The 8529-nt window shown below is 45.9% G+C and overlaps 1 long non-coding RNA gene across 1 annotated transcript; it reads left to right on the plus strand.

The window, feature by feature from the left end:
• Window positions 1–633: 633 nt before the first annotated feature.
• LOC310922801 lies at window positions 634–7875 on the plus strand. Its single transcript, XR_014592497.1, has 3 exons — window positions 634–695; window positions 3765–3896; window positions 6745–7875. It is a non-coding gene; the product is annotated as an uncharacterized lncRNA (long non-coding RNA).
• The last annotated feature ends 654 nt before the right edge of the window (window positions 7876–8529 follow it).

Below are 8529 nucleotides of genomic sequence, written 5' to 3' on the forward strand. Positions count from 1 at the left end.
AGCAAAAGGGGGGCCCTATACAGCATTAAAGGGCTCTGCAGTGGCTGTGACATATAACCTCTGGTGAGACTGATACAGATTGATAGAGCACGTACTTTTGGTCCAAAAAAAAAAAAAAAAAAACCTGAAATGCCTTAGCAGTATCTCCAAATAAGAATATCAACACATAGATATTTAAAGTGGGCATTTGCTGGAAATCAAACAGAATTTCCCTCCCTTCTCCCCTAGTTTGTGTTTCTTTAAAAAAAGGTTACTTTTCACTGTTGGATCTCATTTCTTCATTCAAAATTTTTTAAAAAAATCATTTAACCAGCAAATAAGTTCTTCTCTCAAACACCAATACTACTAGCACTGTGAAACAGTAAGAAATTAAACACAAAAAAGGAATTATCAAAATAATTTTTCTTTATCTGTGTTCTGAGGACAACATTGTGTAACCGGGAAACCTTGAGAGGTTATGGCAATAGATTTCAAGCTCTGGTGAGCTGAACTGGTATGTGATTACACGGGCAGGTCGTGCATGCAGTTCCTAGTGGTTAAAGACAGCCAGATGTTTCCTTACAGTGCTGGGCACTCCTCCCCTCCCCACCCAACAAGAACCTGCGTCCTTTTAAGCCCAGCTCAGCCCTGGCCAGCCCCGTTTGCCCAGTGACAACTCCACGGTGTGCGGGACAAAGGCGGACACGGAACAGCAGGTTAGTGACTGTGTCTGTTTTCACAGCGAGGGAGAGGAGAGAGGCTGTTCTTTGTTCTCGAATGCCAGCGAACGCATGCCCCGAAGCCTTGTGGACACCCCTTTCCCCGCGGGAGCATTCACTGCCCAGGGGACAGAGCCAGCAGCCTGCCCTGGCTACCATTAACCAGGCAAGTGCCTCAGTCCCCGGGGCAGCACAAGGCTCCTCGCGGGCCCTACTCTGCCTCAGCCCCCTGAGCCTGCCTGGAAACACAGCATGGCCTGCAAGGGCTCCCAGCCCTCCCTCAGCTTCACAGCACACCCTGAGTGGGCGCCGGTGGCAGCTGGCACTCTGCAGCCACCCTTCGACCACGCAGTGACAGAGCTCCAGCCAAGGACTCCCAAAACAGAGAGAAGGTAACCTCTTGTCCCAGTTACTGGGACTCCAGTGCTCACACTGGTCTTGTTTCTCATACACTAAAGCTGCAGATGCTGGTACAAACATCACGTGGGGGCTCTAAAGTGCAGGCACGTGAATACCTTAACCTAGTCCATTACACAGCATTTGGGATTACACTTTAGCTAAGGACATTTCGGAACTCTGTGCCACGGTGCTCAGTGAGGACAGTACAAACCCACTGATTTCCAAGAGCTGATCTTGAAAATGCCCTGGAACACAAAACAGGCACAAGTGTCCAGGATCCAGAGACCGTCACCCTTGATCATCCAAAGGCTGAAACACGAGGCCACCTCTGATTCACTAACCACGCCCTTTTTTTTTTTTTTTTTCTATTTTCTATTTCTAAGCTATCCTCAGAGAGCATAAAGATGCTGGCAGGCAGGCAAAAAATTTTCTAGTGAATTCTTTCTGATCCATCACTTTCCCAGAAATAATCATTCTATAAAGCTCACCAAATCTAATCCATGCCAAGGTACAGCACCACCTATTTTAATTGCTGAGTACAGGAACCTCAGAGTCATCCCATTCCAACCACGGACTAGAAGTCCACTTACTTGTCAGTTTTAAGTTTCTCCGGGTAAGTCAGTCTAGAAGAGCAGTCTTAGGATCTCCAGAGCTGTAAATTTAACACCCAATGCAATGGGTGAACTTCTCTAACTTGGCAGAACCCACTCTGAAGCCCTCACCACACTGAGAATCACTTTACACTGAAAAACCGTTACAACATTCCTGAGCCACCCTCACACCTGATCTCAATCAGGACTAATTAACTCCCAGCGTGCCTGCACACAGCGTGCAATCCCCACGCCTGTTTCTACAGCCTGTACAGTAGATTAAGGAGCCTTCTTTCCATTCTTTTGATACATAATGTTGCAGTTCCCAGTGCTAGGTCAGGAATTGCCAATGCTCGCTTTATTTTGAGCTCAAGATCCATATTTTGCCCCCCTGCTGTTTCTGTGTGCAGGTTCCCTGCAACACAGCAGCCTTGCAGCACCTAAGGGGCTCACAGGAGGGATGGGGAGGGACTTGGGACAAGGGCCTGGGCTCACAAGACACAGGGAATGGCTTCCCACTTCTGGAAGGCAGGATTAGATGGGATATTGGGAAGAAATTCTCAGCTGTGAGGGTGGTGAGGCCCTGACACAGGGTGCCTAGAGAAGCTGTGGCTGCCCCATCCCTGGCAGTGTCCCAGGCCAGGCTGGACAGAGCTTGGAGTAACCTGGGAGAGTGGAAGGCATCCCTGCCCATGAGGGTGGAATGAGATTATACTTAAGGTCCCTTTCCACTCAAGCCATTCTGGGACTCCCTAGTTTTGACACAGAAAGTTCCCACTTGTCCCTGGCCAGTTAACATGTGCTCAGGTTGCCACCAACAACCAACCTCTGCCCACTGGAAGCAAATCTATTCTGCAGGATTCTCCAGTTACCAATGCTACAAATGCTTTCCTTGTGGAAAGAGAGTACTTCAACGCTCACAAAAGCTGCTGCCTCACTTTCCTCCCCACTTTAGTCCTTCTTTTCAGTCAAACTATCTTTGAACACCTAACGATGCCTAATGCTCAGCACCTGCACCAACCCAATTACAGACCAGCTGCACCTAAGCAGCCACAGCCTGCCCCTCAAACCTGTTCGTTTGGATTACCCACAGGGACAGACTGACAAAAAGTAACACTTTTTTTTCTCTGAGGTCTTGAAATCGGGCTTCTGTGAAAAATGCTTCAGTTCAGCAGAGCCATAGCAGACAGGACTGGAATAGCCATGGGAAATGCAATTTCATACTATGTAGGTTGGTAAATGAGTTGGTAAAACAGGTTAGACTAAATATGGAATCCGTGTGAAGTTTCCATTTAGCAAGGAAAGTGCCTGCAATGTCACACAAAACACTCAATGGCTCATTCTTTATTGCTTTCTCACCACTGTCTCCAAAACATTGTCATCACAGCTGCATTGTTTTTCTGTGTAACTGGGAGATTAGAAGCAGATGAATATAGAAGAGGAAAGCCAAGTCCAGCCCATGCCAAGCTGGGTTTAACTGGCCTTATCTTGGCTACTTCTAGGCCCTGACTTTAAGCCCTAGTGGTGGCCAGGCTAGCTGTTGGGAGCTCCTCCAGTTGCCACTAGGCCAGGGGAGGGTAGAACATCAGTATGGAGCTATAAAACCACTATAAAAACTTTGTCTTTGCAATTTTTCAAGGGACCAAACTGATTTTTTGCTTTTCTCGAAAGAGCAAAACTAGCACCTGTGTGAGATGTTGACAGGGCTCTCCTGAGAGATGGGCAGCCACGCTGGGACCGCTCCTGGCTGTATGGCAGCGCTGCAATTAAAACAACTAACAGTTCATTACACCTAGCTGCAGCATGCCAGGGGCACCAAGTGCCCTGTCCACCCTGCCCTAAACTCTGCCTCAGACCTGCCCCAGGCCTTGTTACTGGGGCTGGGCTCATGGAGGGACAGGGGCAGGGCACAGGGCCCCTCAACAGAGCCACCCTCAGCCCCCGGCACAGGGACTAGGGACTGACAGAGTTCAGGTCACCAAAGTCTCTTCAAGTTCTGAGAGGTGGACTTAAACGGGAGTTTCACTTGCAGAAACAAAAAAATTAATGAAGTTGCTTATCCTCCTGTGCGGCCCAGGTGACACTAACAGAGCTGGAAGCGCTCCTTCACACTCACCCTATGGCATCCCTCGCACCCTCGTGTGCCTGGCACACCTGTCTGCAGAGCCAGCATGTCTCCTGGGGGAAGGGGAGTCGGCCTGAGGGACTGGTAAATACAAGTTTTTTGTGTTAACCTTCTGATTACAGGAAAATTGCTTAAATTCTGCCCACAACTTTTTTTGCTATGGAAACAGCAATGTTATGGATGGGTACATTGTCAGCCAAACCTTACTCTCCTGAAGAAAATTCCCAACCTGGATTCTCTCTGTCAGAGGGTGAATGGTTACAGGAAACGCCAGGACGATCCAGAACTGACGCAATGAGTTTGATGATTGGGAAACTCAAATCAATTTAGTTTACTGATCCGCAGCAGAAATCAGAAGAGATCATGGCTTCCAGGTTAAAGACCTTTGCTCAACTGTCTGCTCCTCTGAGTTAATCTTTCTCTACCCAGCCATCAGAGTGACCAGCACAGGTAATATTTAACCAGTAGCCATTGACTGACAAGGATCACAGCATTTCTCCTCTGGGATCTGAGCTGTCCCAGCACTCATAGCCCTTACCTCTGTCCATGAGATTGTCGTAAATGTGCCCCTTGAATGCTGCAGTACTCTGGAATAAGCTGATAAACACCACCTTTGTCTACTCTGACCCCAAGAATTCTTGTAGCAATGTCCTCTCAAAAATTATATGGCCATATCCAAAAGTGATGAGAATCAGCACAGTCACTGACATTACAAAAGCAAAGGGATAAATTCAGTTCCACTGTTGGATATGTGTAATTTTTCTCCATAAAAGATTCTGGCCAAAATCTTTGACCCAGATTTGTCTGGAAGTTTAAGCCAAGGGAGCCATGCCCACGGCTGGTGGGACCGTGACAGGATTTTTCCATGGATGAAGTTGCCAGTCTCAAATCAGTTGAAGAGTATTGATTATGTGCTGGAGTAAAGCCACAAAGATACAGCTCAGGGTTTTGCCCCTGCAGTTATTCCTTCAGTTTTGAAGCTGTTCTTCCTCTGTTTCCGCACAGAAAAGACACCATCCCTGTGATTTCCATTTCCCTCAACATATCCTCTCCATTGTATATAAGAAAAATGAGAGGAAAGAACTTTTGTAGGGACCAAATCGTGTCCTTTGTCTAGTGACACCAGGAGCTCTGCATACAAAATGGAAGCAACAGAATAATTTAGGCTGGAAGGGACTTTAGGGTCTCAGTCCTCTGCTCCGGCAGTGCCAGCCTCACAGTTAGACTGCACTTCAAAGTTAGATGATTTTGCTTGGGGTCACAGCTGCATATTTCCAAGGGAAGAATCTGGCCCTCAGGTGTATGTGCAACATATGTTGCATTATCTGTCCCTATGTCACCTTTAGTAACATTTAAACAAACCAGTTCCTTTTGTTTTTCCAGGAATTTCCCAATACTTTGGCATTTCATTTCAGAGAACTGGACCCCAACCAGTCTGCAGCAGTACTGGATGTTGCAATGCAGTTCCAGACTTTCCCCAGGCTCCCTGTGGAGTGACCAGTGTACAGTTGCAGACCCCCATTTTGAGGGAAACTGCTCTTTTTTTGTTCCCCAGAAACACAACCCACAAATACCAAGTTTTTTCTGCTAGTTTTGGACAACATGTGGCATTTTGGTTTTGGGTTGATTGTTTTCTTTCTAATATGAGGTCTTTTGTCCTCTTTTTCTGATGAAGCATAATGTCAGGTACCTTCTGTAGATTCCAAATGCACATCCATACTTTCAGAGTAGCATAAGCAGTTTGCACACAGAATGCTGATATAATTGTACAGGTCATTTTTAGATACCTACTTCTCCCAAAACTTGTTCTACTACTAGGGCAGACTCTGAACCAGTAGTAGTAGTAGTAGTATTTTTGTCATCTTTACACTGTGTGCACACACCAGTCCCAAACAAGAAATTACTATTTACATAACAGGACTGGGATTAGAAATCAGCATTTTAGGGAACAGTAGATTATTCTCACCATGACAGATTTGCAGTCCAAGACAGCGGTAAGCAAAAGAGATGTATCATCAGCTGGTAACAAAGAGGGTGTAAGGAGAAGAGGGCAAAACACAGAATGTTTTCCACATTTGATTTCATGGTGATTTTCTGCTGCTGGATGGACACATCCAGCCAAAATTGGTCAAGTGACCTGGTTCCTCGCTTTTGTGAAGTATTTATATTGAAAACTTTGCTTCCTAAACCCCCAAACTATTACTTCGGACAGTTCCAAAATGTTCTGATGAAATAGAAGTATGGTAATGGAAGTAAGTGATGAAACACCTAACTAGCAAATGTTCTCATACCCAAAATGTGACTTTATTTAATGTTCAGAGAAAATCTCAGGTCCAAATCCTATTTAGCCTTCACAAAAAAATGTGAAATTCATCAGTCTTCAAATGTGGAGGTTTATGCAATGGTCTCGTTGTTGGATGAGGTCCTGGGAGGTGTGTACCGTTCCTGGGTTTGCCAGTGGCGTTCAGACAGGCTCAACCAAAGCCAGGCTTTCCCCCCACCTCCTAGGCGTGCTGGAAAGTAAAATCTGAAAATTCCCAAGCAAAGCAGACAGTACATCAAAATTTAAGAAAGAAAAAAGATTGGCAAGCCCCAGCAGTGAACATGAGATGAGCACTGTGACCTGAGGAACTGATGAAATCAGTCTCACTGGCAGAAGTAAGCAATTAATATGCAGCCAGAGTAAACACTCTTCATCTCAGGCTTCAGCAAAACAAAGAGCTGAAACCCCCTTATCTTTTGTATTTTCCCCTCCCCACATGTGCTCGCTGAAGGAACAGAGAAAATCGAGGTCTCAGAGTTTTTTTTCCATTCTTTAGTCTGATTAAAGGTGACTCTGGCTCAGTGCATCAAGGGTCATCTCCCTCCCCCAGATCAATATTTTAATATGACTTATCAGAACAAGAATGAACTGTTTACTTTAAAACCTCAGGATCCCATAAAGGGAGAGGAGAAGGTGTCCACTGGAGGCAGAGGCTTGTAGCAGCTGCCCACTGCTGGGAACTCAGAAAAGAAACCAGGACTCCAAAGATTCAAGTACAGTCAACAAAATGTCCTGCAAGAGAACCTCGGTTCTGCCAAGCCCTAACAGCACACCAGAGGATCCTTTGGCTGTTGCCTCCGATGGTAAGTGCCTTCCTGTGCAAAATTCATGTGAGGAAAAGGAAATGCTAAAAGATATTAACAAAAATAACATAGTGCAGGTGAATTTCCAACACTAAGCAGTTCAGCCTAGCAAAATACCATACGTGCCCAGGGCTCAACTGTGTAATTTATCAGGATTTAATGTCTTCGACCTAGGGATTTCTACCTGCACTTGGAAAGAGATTAGGCTTTTATTAGGGCAGTGCAAACCACCCTGAACGTTTATTGTTTTTAAAAAATGCAGTGGTGGGGAAGCTGACAGACTTCCCAGGGGACCAGGAATGCCTCCAGGGAAGGACAGGTTCTGTGACTCATCTCAAAAAACCCTCTTGAAAACTTTCTTGCTCTTCACAACGTTCCTCTGCATTGGAACATCCCAATAATGTTCTTTACACAGATGTCCAGCAGAAGAGAAGCAAAAAGGGGATTTTTCTCTGATGATTATGCTTTGTTTTCTCCCTGTAACTTTCCCATTATTTTGGGTTTTTTCCCCTTGCAGTGCCAAAAACTAGTAGCCATTTCTCCTTCCTCCATTATATTTTGTCATGGTAATATTCCTATTGATTTGCTGGAAGCTTCCCTGTAGCTGAGGGACTATAAATCGCCTGTTTGCAGTGGCATCAGCTGCCTTGCTTTCTCCTTACATGATCTGCAGTGAAGTCGAGTCCTTCTGTCAGGATTTCTGGGCTCCCCTGCTCTGCACAGGATTGCCAGGTTTTTCCTCAGGGAGCTTCATTAGTAGGATCTTGCCTGATCCTTCCCCTCTGCTGCAGAGAGAAAGCTGAATAAAATGTATATGAGGAAAGGTAAGGGAAGACACCAACACTGGGGTGAATTAGAAAGCCAGGTACAGCGCCTCTGACCCTTTGGCATTCATTTCTCACTCTCACCAGCTGCAGCAGAGGTAGATTTACCAAAACCAGCCCTATGGACCTCAGGGCTACAGCTGCATCCTTATTGACAGAATGTTCTAGCATGACTGGGTCTTTGTTATCATTAATTCCAAAGACTCTTCCATGTGATGCTCAGGGTGTGCTGCAGGTCCTCTCCTCTTTCCAGAGATGCCTCCTTCATAGCTGGGATTGCGCAGGAGCTTCACATGTAGATCTGCACATCTGCCCGTTCCCTGTGTGTGTTCAAATGCTCAGCTCCGTCCCACTGCAGTACTACAGGCTCAAAACACAGACAGGACCAGTGGGACATGAAAATTCCTTGGATGTCAGCCATGCCCAAGCATTCCTAGGCTTGCCTTCTTGGCAGGGATGAGAATGCCAGATTATTACTGTTGTAATAATCACACTGGAGAAATGAAACAGTCTGATCTGGTAACCAGACACTGAAGGTCCATTTCTCTGCTGTTCTGTCCACCATCAAAACTCAGAACCCAGCTTCTACTGCCAGCTCGTGGCACTGAGTTATCACAAATCCTTCTCTGAGGTTTGATTAGATGTAAATCAAGAATTAAACCAATCCAGAGCCCTACTAAGTCCGCCCTGACCTATCAACACTGGTTGAACTATATTACAATTGGGAAGAAGATCCAGATAAGATATCTAGATCACCAGGGTGAGGA

Source organism: Zosterops lateralis, assembly GCF_965231275.1.
Source record: "Zosterops lateralis genome assembly, chromosome: Z".
Classification (NCBI taxonomy): domain Eukaryota; kingdom Metazoa; phylum Chordata; class Aves; order Passeriformes; family Zosteropidae; genus Zosterops; species Zosterops lateralis.